Source organism: Musa acuminata, chromosome BXJ1-5 (assembly GCF_036884655.1).
Source record: "Musa acuminata AAA Group cultivar baxijiao chromosome BXJ1-5, Cavendish_Baxijiao_AAA, whole genome shotgun sequence".
In the NCBI taxonomy this organism is placed as follows: domain Eukaryota; kingdom Viridiplantae; phylum Streptophyta; class Magnoliopsida; order Zingiberales; family Musaceae; genus Musa; species Musa acuminata.
This window is the reverse complement of record NC_088331.1, coordinates 30,171,955-30,189,820: the sequence shown is the minus strand read 5'-3', so window position 1 is coordinate 30,189,820 and position 17,866 is coordinate 30,171,955. Positions and strand designations below refer to the sequence as shown.

Genomic DNA, 17,866 nt, shown 5'->3' with positions numbered 1-17,866 from the left:
CATGTTTTATTTTACACTGAGTAGTCATCTGAACAATGACTGCAGTTGCAACTTACAGTCGTATGTATCATTTTGGAAAATTTGCAGATACAGCTGCATTAAATGGTGAATTTGATTTGTATCTGAAGAAAAACATGTTTTATTTAACGCTGAGTAGTCATCTGAACAATGACTGCAGTTGCAACTTACAGTCGTATATATCATTTTGGAAAATTTGCAGATACAGCTGCATTAAATGGTGAATTTGATTTGTATCTGAAGAAAAACATGTTTTATTTAACACTGTGTAGTCATCTGAACAATGACTGCAGTTGCAACTTACAGTCGTATGTATCATTTTGGAAAATTTGCAGATACAGCTGCATTAAATGGTGAATTTGATTTGTATCTGAAGAAAAACATGTTTTATTTAACACTGAGTAGTCATCTGAACAATGACTGCAGTTGCAACTTACAGTCGTATGTATCATTTTGGAAAATTTGCAGATACAGCTGCATTAAATGGTGAATTTGATTTGTATCTGAAGAAAAACATGTTTCTCAGTTTCTACACTTGGATGATGCAGAAAGACACAAGTGGCACAAGGAAAAGGAAATCTCCCTCTACTATAAACAACCAAGCACCAAAATCTTCCTCCTCTCGGCATCTGTATCTTTCTTGTTCAATATTTTTTTGTCCATGACATGTCCTCTCTGGATTCTCTGTCAGAACTCGACAGAGATGAGATTTCCTTTTCCTTTGTCCATGACAGTTCAGAACGTTCCATGTTTCATGAGCCTTGGATTCTTAGCTGAAGCTATCTGCTTGCCAGCACGATGCAAATGTCCACTATTTGATCAGAAGGATCATGGAAAATTTCAAGCTCCGATGCATCAAGATTCACTTCCCTGTTAGAATTCATAATTCTTGTGGAGAACTACCGTAAGATGATGTTGAAAGATAGCATCACTTTCATCGGCTTCATTAGCTTTTTGTGATCAAGAAGTTCAAGTCCATGAATGCCATTCAAAAGAATTAAATGAAGAAAGATGTACTCACTCATCAGCTTCAAAGATGAAAAGCTCGCAGCATACTTACAAGTAGGAAGATGCGATGTTTCGTATGTCCGAAGGCATAAAAGCCAGGATCAAAAGCACAACGAGAAGGCCAATGGGTAGAAGAAGCAACATGGAAGGCGGAGGTGGCAATGGAGGCAGTATGAGTGGAAGTACCAGCAGTGATGCAGTGACAAAGGCAAGTAGCAGAAACGATTCAATGCTGAAATAGGTTGATGGAGAAGTTCTGCGATCTGGCTCATGATGCATCATTGGGGTTCTCTTATACTCCATGCTTGAGCCACTTGCAAATGTGTTCCTCCTCATTCTGGCATCCATGAATCCAACCCAGTGAGCTTGTACCTCAATCTGATCGTTTGGTGTCCTTGACTGATAGCTCAACAACTCAAAATACATTTGGAAGTGCGATTTCAAGTTCCATCCGATGAGTTGCCCACAGCTCAAATCTGCTCTATGATCAGTAGATGCTTTCACTAAATGCCTTCTCGTCAAAATCCTAGATCAATGTCCACTTAGCACAGTCTTCCCATTTCAGGATCCTTCTCTCAGATCAGTAGATGCTTTCACTAAATGCCTTCTTGCCAGGATCTGAGATCCAACAGTCACTTAGTACAGCATTCCTGTTCAGAATCCTTCTCTCAGATCTGTGAAGTGAACTGCTTCTGCTGAAAGATGACACCAATGCCTTGCTTGGATTTGGATTGTGCCAAGCTCACACCAAGCACAAGCTATGGAAAAGACCAACAAGTATGACAAGTTGCCTGAGGACATTGATCATCACAGTGAGGTTAGTTTTCTGGATATGATACTTGATCCAAAACTTGATTAAATCTTCAAGAAAATAAGATCATGCCCAAACTACCAGATGGAAGTCATTGAACTATGAGTTCACCTCAAAAAAACAAATTCATCATGCAATCATAAAAGAAGTTTGGAGCAAGTTCATTGACTCCATCTTCAGCATTGCATTGATTTTCGCTTCCTCTCTTGTTTTCCAACTTTTAAAGGGTCTACACTATGAAAAGTAAAACAACTTCCCTCAAACAGATAAATGTATATATATATATATATATATATATATATATATATATATAAAAGAAAAAATTGAAGAGTTCTAATATGAAGCTATGAAGAAAAAATATGTTGGTTCTGCAGATAGTTTTTTATGCTCAAGAACAAGTAGGAATCTGTGATAAATATTGCAAGCAATACCTTTGTTGTAATCTCTTCCCACGCTTAAAAATCGGTTTGCTCCATGTCACCCTATCCCTCCGAGAGTGGATTTTCTCTTTAAATCCGCATCAAAAACGCCGAAAGGAGAATGACAAGCGCATGTGTTCTCTTGTCTCTTTTCCTAAGATTTCGAGACAGAAACACAAGGAGAGCAAAGAGAAAGCACAAAAGGCCAGCCAAGAAAGGAAGAGATGTGGTGATTGGAGATTTGCTTCAAAGGAAACACATGTAGTGCTGATCCTCTTGGCAGGTTCTGCTGCTGCATTTTCTATGTGTGTGTTGGGTGGGAGGTTGGAAGTCTGATGTCCGTCACACTGTATCTGTGGGTGCAGATACACTGTATTCCATCTGTTCAACATGCACCTTCCGTGCAGGGTGGGGTGGTGGTGGGGTGCATCAAGGTTTCTTTTACTTTTCCTTTGTGGAAAACTAAGCTGGTTTGATGTTTAAGGTTCCTCTCCCCTGGCCATCTGCTACTGCCTCCGCCTTCCCCTGTCCCTTTCTTGGTCCTACCACACCACCATTCAAAAATGGCTTCCTTACCTTGGCCTCGGCCTTTGATGGCATGGACTACAGCTCTCAAGAAAGAGTTAAATGCAAGGTACAAAACTCCTGTGCATGCAACTGCAAGCTTGTCTCAGAAACATGGTCTGCTGGCGGATCAAGAAAAATACTGCAGCAATACTTGCGTTGATGTCTACTTGCTTACCTTCATGGCCTTATCTGTGATTACAATAGGTTTTGATGGATCACAGTCACACAGTCTTCAAATCCCCCTCTGTTGATCTTTTCTTCCAAAGTGAATGAATGTTTGAGTTGGCTTGAACAGATGACAAGTCTTGACCTGCACAGTTGCAACGAAATAGGTCAGGTTCAAAGTGAAGAAGGTGGGCTGAACAAAGAGCAAGGAATAGTCATGAGAGAAGATATCATCATCATCATCATCATCATCATCATCGTAGTGTTTTCCTATAAATGCAGGGTTGAATATAAATCACAATCAGAAAACATGAAAGATTTAGATTAATATGTGGCAGGTTTTTCTGGTCAACTATTAAGACAATTCTCATAGATTTCTCAAACAATAATGGTGAAGAAACATAAGTTTTATTGCAGAGAAATGCTACACTCACAATCACAAAAAATAAAATAAAATAAGAAAGTATATCTGCAGCAAAAGTTACTGCATTGCTCCATCACCTTTGCTTCTCTCTAGGCCTTGGCAATGTGTTTTGAAGACACAAGATGAGTGAGGAATGTGGGGTAGTTGAGCTGGAAAGGTGCAGGCCAAGTTGCAGCTTGGATTCCTTCATCTCATGGATTTCTCTGCAGCTACACCTCGATTTGCTTGACACTACAATTCGAACGCAGTCACATGTATAAACTAGGAGGTAGAACATTGCTCCCAGACTAAACAACAATAAACTAAGAGCAAGTATGGCCAAGTTGACACCGCCCTGCATACATACTCGCCTTGACTTGTTGTTGCTGTTGCGAAATTGATTCCATTCCTCGAGAAGAGATTAGAAACTCTTGCCTTCTCCAAGAAAGAAACTCCCATCTTTCTATTTCTATGCGTGGCAGTTGGCGGTCAGGCAAATACACATACAGTTTGTCGGCATGTATAGAATTTCCAATGAAGTCAATGCTTAGCCTTGTGATTGTCAACTCGAGACGGAATCCAATCGTACACATGCATCATGATCATTCCAAGCACTTTCTTACCTTTCTCTGGCAAATCGTCGAACACTGTTGTGGTTGCAGAAACTTTAAATTTTAAAAAGGAAAGCACATACATACATCCTAAGAAAAACCAGAAAGAAAGAAAAAAAAATAAAGGCTTTTTTTTTATTGCCCAAGAAATCATCAATCGGTTAGTTCAAATTAGCATGCACTTAATAGTTTTTAGACATTGATAGGGCATATTTTGGCCCTTATGTGAACCATCGACAAACGTTGCAGATCGATGTAATACCATCGACTTAGCTGGATTTGCCTAAGTCGTGCGGCACCCTTGCGTATCCGTCAGCAAAGGTCGGCCTCCCCGAAACCTCTCATTGTCCCTTAGGACCAACAAAAGAGAGAACGGGTTAGAGAGAACGCCTCAATCGGGATCCACAAGCAAACATCTCCGAAAAACACTTCATAGACAATGCAAATTACAAACAGACTTTACAAGCTCTGAACAATTGCACAACAAAGGGTAAAATAGTCCATTATAGATCGAAAATCTCTCGCACGTGTCCACATGACACAACCTTTATTTACAAGCCTAAAGAGGCCACCAACCCAACTAAAATGGGACTATTAAGCCTTCGGCCGCCCCTCTACATGCTGTACAAGGCATGAACATGCCAAAAGACACGAACATACATAAGCATTACATCAAACATCTTGTTTAGGAGTTTGTCCGTGACATTCTCCCTCACTTATTCCTTCGACGTCCTCGTTGAAGCCTTTGTCGATACTGCAACTCCTCGCCTTTGTTGAGTCTTCAATCTTCTGCTCTAGCTACAATGCGCCTCTTGGCTCCTAGCTGCTCTCCGCTGTTGTTTTTGAGTAGTCGAACCTTTGATCCGCCATGCTGCTTCAACTCACCAATGACTCTGACTCTGGTGTGGGGTTGGCTGAGTTGTGTTGATCATTGTTGATTCCTGCGGATCCCCTAGATGAAAGAAAAGACCATCCTCATTGCGCTAGTCTCTCAAATTCCTCATGCTGCTTGAACTAGATGGATGCTTGTTGGAGCTTTAACGAGCATCGTCTCGCAAACTTCTAAAGTTTTGGGTCCTTCCTCCACCAAATTTGCTCATTGACTCTTATTTCACTTAGTTGTCACATCCAAGTAGGTTTGCATCACTTATGCTTTCGATTGTCATTTCGTTGGGAAATGAAGCGAACAATCTACTCTCAGTAGCACTGATCACCGTTGGTGATGATTTGACAACTATTGTCTTCCATTATCTTCGAAGGGTCTTTGAACTTATGCAGAGCTCCTCTGTTGGATAGATAAGAGAATTGGGGTACTCGGTTTCACCCATTCTCTTAAGAGTTGAGAAGGCAAAGGTTACTTGACTTCGCCCGCCTCCTCGAGGTTGTACTCCATACATCGAGCTGGTTACTAGCCTTCGCCTGCTCTTTGCTCACACTTCTGAAGCACTTGAAGTGTTTGCACTCCTTGCATTGAGTTAGTTACTGTGATTCACCTTCTCAATGCCATCGAACTTCTGGAATGCAGGAAGTTTTCACCCCAACTTGGAGTAATTCTCTCATAGGTTTGGTTGCCTCTGGGATTGTACCGTCTTCTCCATCAACCCTGTTGCCTACTCCCCTGAGTAGCGAAGGTATAGCACCGCGTACTGCCTGCTTCATTCCTTGGTCATGCACTCTTGGATAACCCGAAGTCCTTCACTTTCGGCTATTTTGATGAGAAGCTCATTGACACCGGTCTTACGAAGTTCCTCGGCCTCTGCCCTTCAGCCTTGTCTCGGTACTTGGAGATTGTCTCTGCATGCTCCACCTCCTCGGCCCCTTTCACGACCAAGCGCTCTCCCTCCATGAGAGAAAGGGATCAATGACTTTCACGGAAGTCCCGCCTCTGCAGTACCATGGCGTTGCCATGCCCATGGCACTACTATCCGTCGTGATCAGTAGATATGTCTCTGTGGCACTCCTCTAAGTCCACCTCCATTCTAATTGATGCTTGATTTTAGGTAGCTAAGTCCCTCTGGACTCGTCGTCGCTTCCTCGCCCCTTTCGACCCCCTGCTTCAACACCTCTGTGTTCTCCAAGCAGCTCTCCTTTGGTCGATGGAAAGACAGACTACAACTCCCATGCATGGCCTCTGCCATCGTATTATAGGGTTTGCACCGATTATGTTCTCTTTAGCTTCTTTGGTAGCAACGTTCGCTTACTCGACCTTGTCCTCTGACTTGTCGGGCTCCCTTAAGCGAATATGAGCTCTGGAGCAATCCAACTCTCTAGTTGCTTCGATCATACCTCTGCATGATCAAGTTCCTCCCATGGAACTCACTAGTACTTGCATTCGGACTTTTCCCTTGGTGGAACCCAGCCCCCCATATGTTGATGACCAAGGTTTTCATCTGATGTAAAATTCGATACACGCACGGAAGACCCGACTCTGCAGTACCATGGCCTTCACTCCTTGAATCCATAGCCCTTCTTGCCGTCGTTTTGTTCACCAAAGTGGAGCTTCCAGTAGCTCCCGATCATACCTCCATATGATCTAATCCCTCACGGGACGATGTCGTGTGTATCGCATTGCCACGAACTGTTCCACCACGATCCGCTGCACCATGTCGCCTCCTGGTGACATCTCCATTGCATTCTGATCCTTGTGGAATAAACTCGAATTGTGAACCCTCCATGTGTGGCCTCTGCCAATACATCGCAGGGTCTCTTCCACCTTTGATTTTGTTCGTTCCTTTGGTAATCGACCTTCATCCACCCACTCTTGGGTCACACCTAGATAAAGCACCGCTCTAGGACAGTCCGTCGCCTAGTAGCTCTCGAAGTCCACCGACTTCACTGTAATTTGTGCACCATTGTCTAGATCCTGGGCCTCTGCCCCTACCGGCACAATCTCCCCTACACACTGCTTCCTTCATGGCAACTTGAATGGCAACACTATGGCATATTCTTTAAGAGTACCCACCTCTGAGTCCTCTTGCCCCGTGCTAAGGCCTTCGGAACCCAATTTCGCCTTCGCAAATTGAGTCGCCTTAGTTCCTCCATCAAATGCTTCTCCGAGATAAGGTGCATGTGCCCAGAAGCTCCCTTCGTCTTTGGCACCATGCAAGATGAGTCCGCTCCGTCAGAATGAAGGACCCATGGAACAACATGATCCTACTCTTGCCTCTACAAGAGTTCATGTCCTTGACCTCTGTCTAAGGAAAGCACTGTGCCTCTGCTCCATGTTCCAACTTATATGTTGGCTCCCTTAATGCGACTTGGGTACTTCGCCAAGTTACTCCGCTCCTCGTTTTTGTATTGAGTCGATGGTGGCCCTCGCGCCCACCATTCCACGGGTCAGCCCTCCCTTGAGTCCGATCTCCATATCGACTCCAAGTGTGCCTTCATTTGTGTTGCTTTGGGTCGCTCCCCCACTTGATCTCGCAATGCATCCACCAATGCATTCTCTCAAGTGAGATCATGCAATGACTCTTCGCCTCCTGCTCAGTCCATTGAGCTTCGTGGAGTTGTTGTTTGTTGAGGTACTCCTCCTCAACATGTGAGGTTTGTCCCACATGATTCTCCCTCTAGAGAGCCGAGACTTATCCCTCCAGGATAACTGTCCCGTTAGAGCAACATCTCTCTTCGTTTCGGAGACCACCATCCCCTTGGACTACTCCGATCTGCTGAACAAACTATGCATTGTTCTGCCTCCTGCAAACGCACTTGCTAGATTGTGACTCCACGTCAATACAGCCCCCGCTGCACCACTCAAGGCCTAGCAACATGCTGAACTCGTTACACACTTCAGCCTCCTACAGCCGTATCCTTCACATGCCGAAGAGAAAGTTCCAATGCTCCATGGCGCCGAGTTTCGGTCGCCTTGGGATGGCCACGAACATTCCATTATCCATATACAAGCCCATGCATGAGTACCAAATTCTTCGAGTTAGCAATTCCCCTCACCTCTGTGAGCTTTGTATAACTCTTTTGGTCGTTGAGCAACTCATTCCACCTTGCATTGTCTCATCCTTTACCAAGCGCCTCGCTTGCCTTGAGCACCATCAAGTATGGTTGTCAACGTTGAGCCATAGCTCAAACCCAACCATCCCAACCTTTGTGCGCTCCACATTCTTCCAATGTCAGATGCCCGCTCCTCCGAGTGACTCCTTTTCCCTACATCTCCATGCCCGTTTTCCCCCAAACGGTCGCGCGTGTGCTGATTGTCCTCAACGCAGCCCCGCTAGGTCCCCCACGTTTGCATGCTAAGTGTTTCTATGAGTGCTTGTCGCGCTCTGATACCATCTGTCACGGACTTAGCTGGATTTGCCTAAGTCGTGCGGCACCCTTGCGTGTCCGTCCGCAAAGGTCAACCTCCCCGAAGCCTCCCATTGTCCCTTAGGACCAACAAAAGAGAGAACGGGTTAGAGAGAACGCCTCAATCGGGATCCACAAGCAAACATCTCCGAAAAACACTTCATAGACAATGCAAATTACAAACAGACTTTACAAGCTCTAAACAGTTGCACAATAAAGGGTAAAATGATCCATTATAGATCGAAAATCTCTCGCACGTATCCACATGACACAACCTTTATTTACAAGCCTAAAGAGGCCACCAACCCAACTAAAATGGGACTATTAAGCCTTCGACCACCCCTCTACATGTTGTATAAGGCATGAACATGCCAAAAGACACGGACATACATAAGCATTACATCAAACATCTTGTTTAGGAGTTTGTCCATGACAGTACGCCTCCAAAACCGCGGGGTGCATGCCACGTCAAGCTCCAATGGTGCGATTATGTGGCCTGACCACCCCAAGAGCTGGGGGTGGTGCCGTTTGCTATTAGGATAGTGTCGTCTGACACCGCTCAAGCACCCTCGAAGACGCCACCTCGTCAGAGAGGTTGTTCCACCCCCAAAGTCAACGGCCATGCCGGACCACAGGGCCCGACCAATTCCCGCATGCGAGTATAAATGCCCGCGACCTGATCCAAGAAAAAGGGGGAGGGGGAAAAATCAATCGATCACTCCACTGACTTGCTCGTCGGAGGGTGATCCCGATGAGGGCCATTTTTGCAGGAAAATACGGTCATCTCACGAAGACGAGCTGCCAACCACCCCAGAGAAAGAGAGACACAGCACGGCATACATAGCGTCCGGATCAGTACACCAAGGAACGCTGATCTGCACCCCATCGTGAGGGCCCAGTCGACCTCGGCATCCAGCTCAGCCGGCAAAAGACTCCCAACATTGACTCATGGACCAGGCCATGCTGATTCATCAGCCACAGCACCTTTGTTCACTAATATTTTGGCGCTAGAAGGAGGGTCATGTCGCGGGAGCATCTGACAGGAATTATCTCCGAGGGAGAACCACCGACCAGCCTCCCTTCCGTCGAACCCAAAAGTAACGACTGACTCATCAGTAGCGTCCAGACTCATCGTCGGGTCAACCAGCTTAGGGGCGTCTCTGTATTGAAGCTCTTGCCAAAGCCTCTCCAGATCGGTTCCCGACCTACGGTTCGCTGACCCAACTCTTGCCCGAGCCTCTCGAGATCGGTTCCTGACCTGCGCCTCTCTGACCTAGCTCCTACCTGAGCCTCTCCAGATCGGTTCCCGACCTATAGCTCGCCAGCCCAGCTTTTGCCCGAGCCTCTCCAGATTGGTTCCCGGCCTGCGCCTCACTGGCCCAACTCCTGTCCGAGCCTCTCTAGATCGATTCCCGACCTACGGCTCGTCGGCCCAGCTCTTGACCGAGCCTCTCCGGATCGGTTCCCGACTTGCGCCTCGCCGGCGCAGCTCTTGCCCGAGCCTCTCCAGATTGGTTCTCAACCTGCACCTTATCGGCCCAGCTCCTGCCCGAGCCTCTCTAGATTGGTTCCCGACCTACACCTCGCTGGCCCAGCTCCTGCCCGAGCCTCTCCAGATCGGTTCCCGACTTACGGCTCGTCGGCCCATCTTTTGCCCGAGCCTCTCCAAATCGGTTCCCGACCTACGCCTTGTTGTCCCAGCTCCTGCCTGAGCCTCTCCAGATCAGTTCTCGACCTATGGCTCGCCGGCCCAACTCTTGCCCGAGCATCTCCAGATCACTCCCGACTAATGACCCGTGAACGCCCCAAGCTCGATTCTTGCTCGGGTCATTCCAGATCGCTCCCGATGGGCGATCCGTCAGCACTCAATTCGGAGTCGAGCTCACAACTCGGTCCCCTGATTCAATTCGGAGCCGAGCTCACTCCTCGGTCCCCAGATTCAATTCGGAGCCGAGCTTACAACTCGATCCCCAGATTCAATTTGGAGCTGAGCTCACACCTCGGTCCCCAGATTCTATTCAGAGCCGAGCTCACAACTCGGTCCCCAGATTCAATTCGGAGCCGAGCTCACAACTCGGTCCCCATATTCTATTCGGAGCCGAGCTCACAACTCGGTCCCTAGACTCAATTCAGAGCCAAGCTCACAAACTCGGTCCCCAGACTCAATTCGGAGCCGAGCTCATAAACTTGGCCCTCAGACTCGAATCAGAACCGAAATTATTCGGTCCCCAGGTCCGATTTAGAGCTGAATATACCCACTCGGCCCCCAGATCTAGCTCTCGTCTCAGCCACGTCTCGCGGCCAATCTAATGCTCGAGTCACATCTCGGCACGATCCAATGCCCGAGCCATGCCTCGCGGCCAATCTAATGCCTGAGTCACATCTCGACCTAATCCAATGCCCGAGCCACGCCTCGCGGCCAATCTAATGCCCGAGTCACATCTTGGCCTAATCCAATGCCCGAGCCATACCTTGCGGCCAATCAAATGCTTGAGTCACATCTCGGCCTGATCCAATGCCCGAGCCACGCCTCGCGGCCAATCTAATGCCCGAGTCACATCTTGGCTCGATCCAATGCCTGAGCAATGCCTTGCAGCCAATCTAATGCCCGAGTCACATCTCGGCCCGATCCAATGCCCGAGCCATGCCTCGCAGCCAATCTAATGCCCAAGTCACATTTCGGCCCGATCCAATGCACGAGCCATGCCTCGCGGCCAATCTAATGCCCGAGTCACATCTCGGCCCGATCCAATGCCCGAGCCACGCCTCGCGGCCAATCTAATGCCCGAGTCACATCTCGGCTCGATCCAACACCCGAGCCATACCTCGCGGCTAATTAAATGCCCGAGTCACATCTCGGCCCGATCCAATGCCCGAGCCACACCTCGCGGCCAATCCAACGCCCGAGTCACATATCAGCCAAATCTAGTGTCTGAGCCACGCACATCGACTATCCAACGCCTGAGCCATGCCCTAGTCACATCTCGGCAACCGTAACTCCGGGCCATGCCAAACTCGTTCTCCGACCTACGACATGTCGGTTTCACCTCGACAGGCCCCTACTGTTCGATCGGCAGAGTCAATCCTGCCCGAGTCAATCCAACCTCGCCGCGTAGGTCTCGCCTCGCCAGTTTTGACGCTTTGGTTTCGCCTCGATAGGCCTCTACCGTTCGATCAGCAGAGTCAATCCTACCCGATACACGGGGCACCGCCCCCCGACAAGTCAATCCAGCCTCGTCGCGCAGGTCTCGCCTCGTCGGTTTCAACTCTTCAGTTTCGCCTCAACAAGCCTCTACCGTTCGACCAGCAGGGTCAGTCTTGCCCGGATCACTAGGCACCGCCCCCCTAAATTACCCTCGATAAATCAATTCGTTCCTCCCATGAAAAGCCCAACGCTGTCATATCCCTCAAACCTAGGCATGTCTCCCAGACCATCAGCAATCCGTCGGCATATTTTGGCCCTATGTGAACCACCGACAAACGTTGCAGACCGACGCAACAACGTACGCCTCCAGAACCGCGGGGTGCATGCCATGTCAAGCTCCAACGGTACGACTGTGCGGCCTGACCACCCCAAGAGTCAACAACCATACCGGACCAGGGCCCGACCAATTCCCACACGCAGGTATAAATACCCCCGACCTGATCCAGGAAAAAGGAGGGGGGAGAAAAATCAATCGATCACTCCACTGACTTGCTTATCGGAGGGGCCGCGTCGGGTGATCCCGACAAGGGCAATTTTTGCAGAAAAATACGACCATCTCACGAAGATGAGCTGCCAACCATCCCGGAGAAGGAGAGACACAACACGACATACATAGCACCAGATCAGCACACCAAGAAATGTTGATCTGCACCCTGTCGTGAGAGTCCAGTCGACCTCGGCATCCAGCTCAACCGACAGAAGACTCCTGATATTAACCCGTGGATCAGGCCATGTTGTCTCATCAACCACGACATCTTTGTTCACTAACTAACGGATACGAATTTACACAAGGACCGGATAATTTTCTGATCCGATTAGAAATTATATTATATATGATGAAAAACACTAATAATTTCATAACTCCTTTGTAATTCTATGTTTACCTTACCGACGATGCAATGTAGTGAGGACCAAATGATCAAGCCACATGCACAGATAAAAGTTACTCTGTCAACAATGAGCTTTCCCATTTCTCCTCCTCCCAACCCTCTCCCTTGTCGTCGTGTCGTCTCCTGAGGCTGGCATTCTCAAACCCTCATTTCTTCTCAACTCCTGTCAACCCGACTCCTGCTTCCCGGATTCAGTCGTCCTCTAATCTAGAGCTCATGCTCGATAACAAGGAGGTCGATGATGCTCGTAAGGCTTGATTTTTGTTAGAAAACGGCGCATCTCATCTACATGTCATATTGGTAATCTTGCATTAGGGTTTTTCTTTCTTTCTTTCTTTCTTTTTTCGATTCATGAATGAAAAGGCATGACCAAGGAGGGCTCTGGTTTCTAGCCTTTGTGCAAGAAACTTATCATTTTCGAGCCCTTTTTTTTTTAGAATTTCTTATGTCTAATCTTTTTCTTCAAATAGCCTGAAAGATTGAAAAACCTATTAAGATTGATAATATTATTATGATAGGCACCATGAAAAATTTACTAGGCGTGTATCTTTATAAATTTTTTAAAAATATTTATCATAATATTTTTGGATTAGATATGGATCTCATAATTTTTTTCAAACAATGACGTATAAAAATATTTCAAACATATACTTCAATCATGAAATGGTGAGCCATATGTTAGAATATTACATCTCTCACGAGCTTGAAGCTAAACTTAAAAATGCTTGGAGAAGCTTCGTCACATTCAAGTCTCTCTATGAGCCTTTGATCAAGGTTCAACGATACAACTAGATTAGACTTGATCAGCTAAACCCTAGAGGGCACCCTAGGGTCTTACCCAAACCCACTGAGGAGTCTGATAGCCCTTTGACTATCGACTATAAGGAACTGGATCCTAATTTGGGTAATTAAATCAGTACAAGTCCTACCCTTAGGTAATGACTGTATCAGTGCCTAAGGGAAGAACGATCTCAAGGATCAAATGGTGGCTTTGACTTCTCAGAGGCATAGTAGGTCTGGTTACTTTCCGAGATTGAGTGTCGTGCAGTAGAAGGGAAATAAGGTAGTAAATATATAGCAGAGGGCCTTCTATGAGATAATTAAATAATATGTTAATGCTCTGAGGTCAACATTTGACACCTCCTATCTCTTTCTCTGTAATGACAAATTGAATTCTACAACTATCTCTTTGGCTAGGCCAAGTGGCCCCTTGGGGAACCTAGGCAGCACTGCTTTGGGGATTTTGATTTTCTCGATGGAAACAAAGAACTCAAGACCGATTGGCTTCCATCTTTGATGGATGATTACTAATTCCAAGGCACAGACAAACAAAGAGCTCTAAATGATGAATTTCTCCTTCCTTTCCTTCTCTTCACACATTGCTATTGGAAACTTTGAAGAGCTGGTTACTCAAGTGGTCAAGTCCTTTCAATCTACAGAGGCAATAGAGATAGGCGATGGCTCCTTCCTACTTGAAAAAGATAATCTAAAGTAATCTAGAGAAGCCAAGAGAGATGGCCCCAAAGCTCATCGCAAGGCATATAGGAAAGTCCTAATCCTCTTTTTTTTTTTTTGCTATGAGACACAAAAATAAGAAAAAGATTAAAAAAAAGAATAATAAGAAGAAGGCCTTTAGTGTCTTCCCCTTCTAACAACACTATGGACACTAGTCCCTCTAATTCTTCTTCCCCTCCTCATATATATTCTTAATGTTAATCCTCTCATGAAATTGCAAGGGGGCCTAAAAAAAGAAAAAGAAAAGTCATTTTAGGATGATGATAAAAACCACAATCTTTCCTTGATCGTCCTTTTGGAAATGCATCTTAATAGATACATAAATTATAATTTCATTATATGTCTGATTTTGGGTTGGTGCTTTCTACGATGCTATCGATATATCTAATGGTATTCTAATTATATAAAGGAATGATCAATTAATGACAGTAGAAATCTACAATAGTTAACAAGCCCTCTACTTCATAGTCGAGGACAGTAAACCTCCTTGGCTTTTTACTATTTATGCTGGTACAAATGCTTATATTTATCGCCCTCTTTAGAGATTGTTAACTAGTGTTAGTTTGGATTCTGTTCCTTAGATGGTTTATGGTGACATGAATTCTATTGCTACTCCAAATAGAAAATTAGATAATATGTCTGTTCTTTTGAATAGATAAGTTCAAGATTTTTATAATTTTCATTTTTGTTCTAGGTTGATTGACTTGGGATTTCATGGTAATTGCTTTACTTGGTGTTATAAGCAGTTTGGTCCTTCTCATGTTTCTACTTGGCTTGATAGAATCCTTACAAATGATGCTTGATGTTCTTGTTTTTCGAATGTTATGATCCAGTATTTACCTAAGATTACCTCTGACCATGCCCCTCTTCTGATCAATCTTAACATTAACCCCGTAGATCCCCGGAGATTCCATCTCTTTTGTTATGAAACTTTTTGCTAATGTCGTTAGAAACTTTATGAATAACTCTCTTTATCTCATCAGGCCTATGTATCTTCATTTTATTCTTTTCAATATAGGAAAGCACATGACCAATTGGAGTATACATAGTATTGAGTCCCTTAAGGATGATATTAGGGACACTCTTAGGAATATAATTGTCCTTGAAAATAAAGATAACCTTACTCATCTCTTGGACAAGAACTCTCTACTCTTTAGAGGCAATCGCATTTAAAGCAATAAACTAGTGGTTGAATGTGATAGACAAAAATACTAAATTTTTTCATAGATTGGTTAACCTCAAGAGAAAGATAAATACTATCTATGCTATCTAGAATAACTCTTAGCCCCCTAGCATGGATGTTAATGACATCCTCTTGGAATTTGTGACTTAGTACCATAGATTGTTGAATGATCATTTGAACAATCCCCTCCTTTACCCCCTTGTGAATCTTCCTAAACTCCATAGCAACTCTCATTCTAATCTTCTTAAGGAGTTTAACCTTTAGAATATTAACCTAGCTCTCTTGGCTCGAATGGATTTACTGTTATTTAAAAAAAAAATTCTAGGAGGACATTAACCTCTTCATTCTTGCTACTTTCAATAATTTTCATAAGTTAAGCTATTATTCCTAAAAGTTGGGGTCAAACTTAAAATTTCTAACTTTAGACCTATTACCCTGTGTACTGTTATTTACGAGCTTCTAACCAAAGTCATATCCCTTAAATCTTCCTAAACTCTATTATAGATCAAAACCAATCTCTTTCGTATGAGGTTGAGATATTCATGATAACATTACTATTATTAATGAGTTAGTGTGCACTATATTTAGGTCTAGAGGGAGAAATCTTCTCATCCTTATTAAAACCGATATTGAGAAAACTTATGATCGAGTCTCTAGAGATGTTATCATTAATATTATGGGTCATATAAAGTTCCCTATGGTGTTCATTGAGTGGATTAAAGCTTGCATCTTTTTTACTAACTTTGCTTATTGCATCTATAGGTCCACTATACCTTTTTCGGTACTACTAGAGGAATCAGGCCAGGGATCCTATATCCTCCTATCTTTTCATCATCGTTTAAATTTTTTTTCTTTAATCTTAGATGAGATGACTAGATCTTTTTAGATTTTGCCTTTTAATTTTAAAGGGATTAAGATCTCTCATCCAATGTTTACTAGATGATGTGGTCATTGTCATTAGGGGTAGTGATAAGTTCTACGAGAATCTCCTCAAGACTTTTGATCAATACTCTAAATTTACCAATCTGAATATCAGTAGATCCATGTCTGACATATACTTTCCTAAGCACTATCACCCTTTCAGTAAGCATAGAATCTGTAGCCTTTTTAATACGAAAGAAGAAAGCTGGCTAATGAAATAATTAGGAACTTTTATCTCTCACAGTAAGCTGCCTAAGAGATATCAAACTATCCTTGTGGACAATGTTCTGAATAGGATCCAAGGGTAACAACAGAACAACATTGTAAATCAAGTTGGAAAGTCTGTTCTTATTAATGTTGTAATCAACTCCATCCCTTTTCATAACTTAATGATTTCTTATATTTTTGACAAAATCATTTGGAAGATTAATAGAGTCTTAAGGAAAATTTTTGAGCCGAAGTGAGTCTAACAAGGTTCCAATCTTATTAGTTGACAATCTATCACTAAACCCAAATTTGAAAGGGGGCTGGGGATCAGAAATCTCCAATTGGTAAAGAAAACTATTATTGCTAAAAGGTTGCTACCTCTTCTAAATAGAGAGAATATTTTATGGGATAGCATTCTTAAAGTCAAATATAGATCATTTTCTCTTTGGTTTCCTTTAAAAAAATACCTTTGTATCTTGATTTTAGAAAGCATTCTCAACTGTTTGAAATCCTTACCGATTGATTTTTGGGTTATCTATCAACATGTGTAAAGATCTTTGACTCAATGTCATACCACTTGTGTAACATTTTAAGTTTTCAAGTGAGTTTAAAACTATTTCTGATCCAATTTCAGGTAACTAGTGGAATGATATTTTTTTTTTTAATTTCAAAATTTTTATCCTATAAGGTAGTTGCTATCCATATATGTCCCTAACCCTAAAGATGATGTATAATACTGATCCCGTCACCCGAGAGGGACCTTGACGACTCAAAGTACGTTGGAAGGCAATTTGAAAAAGTTAAAAGTCAATATTTTTTTTATGAAAATTAACTTAGGAGAAGCTTACTGGTTTTCCAGATTCTTTAGCTCAGTTATACTTAATTCTGTTGTTCACTTTCTTTTTTTTTTTAATATTCTTTTGTTCTTGAAGATACTGGACGGGGTACAGTCTCCAACTTGTTTTTGAATCCATTTTTGAGCATGTGGAAGGGTTCGAGGGAGTGCTGGCTTGTTATCATCATCAATTTTTTATAGACTTTGTAGAATGAACGAAATAATTATCGTTTTCGTAATCGTAAAGACCAAGGGTGATCTCTCTGGTTTAGTAAGATGCTGGTTCTAGCTAGTGAGAATGTGATTCTAATAAACTAGCCTGAGGAGTGTGGGGATCACAGGATGCAGCAAAAGCTGCTACGTTTCCCATCTAGTTATGCTTTGTCTAGCATCTAGTTTTATGCCTTGATGTTATTTTCGGTTTGGCTTTCATCCTCAATCTAGTGGACAGGGCAATCTAGTGGCTCCAGGCTGCTCCACAAGAAAACTAAGCTTGGTCCTTCTTGCTGAAAGTGAAGTTATTTTTGGAAGCCTTTCATTTTGCTGTGCGACAGACAAGGCTTCAAAAACATATGGATAAGATAAGATGCCTCAAATGTTGTTGTGAATCCTCGTGACCTTGGCGTTTGAAGAACATCCTTATCATTTGATAAAAGTGTCGATTGTATAGTGAATGTAACTGGAAAGTTCATTCTCTAGTTGTTTTTGCAAGATATGAGGGTTTAACTCATACATGGTTTTTTGTTGACTTACCCAAATTACAAAGACCTTTACGAGTATTGTGTGCCTCTTGCACAGATGGCAAATAAATC

General features: G+C 43.9%; 2 long non-coding RNA genes across 2 annotated transcripts; one reads left to right on the top strand and one right to left on the bottom strand.

The window, feature by feature from the left end:
- Positions 1 to 389: 389 nt before the first annotated feature.
- Positions 390 to 3,281, bottom strand: LOC135674113 (uncharacterized). Its single transcript, XR_010513515.1, has 3 exons — positions 2,999 to 3,281; positions 2,269 to 2,913; positions 390 to 1,817 (listed from the first exon to the last, which is right to left on the bottom strand). It is a non-coding gene; the product is annotated as an uncharacterized LOC135674113 (long non-coding RNA).
- Positions 3,282 to 12,433: 9,152 nt separating this feature from the next.
- Positions 12,434 to 17,329, top strand: LOC135674112 (uncharacterized). Its single transcript, XR_010513514.1, has 2 exons — positions 12,434 to 12,693; positions 17,152 to 17,329. It is a non-coding gene; the product is annotated as an uncharacterized LOC135674112 (long non-coding RNA).
- Positions 17,330 to 17,866: the final 537 nt, after the last annotated feature.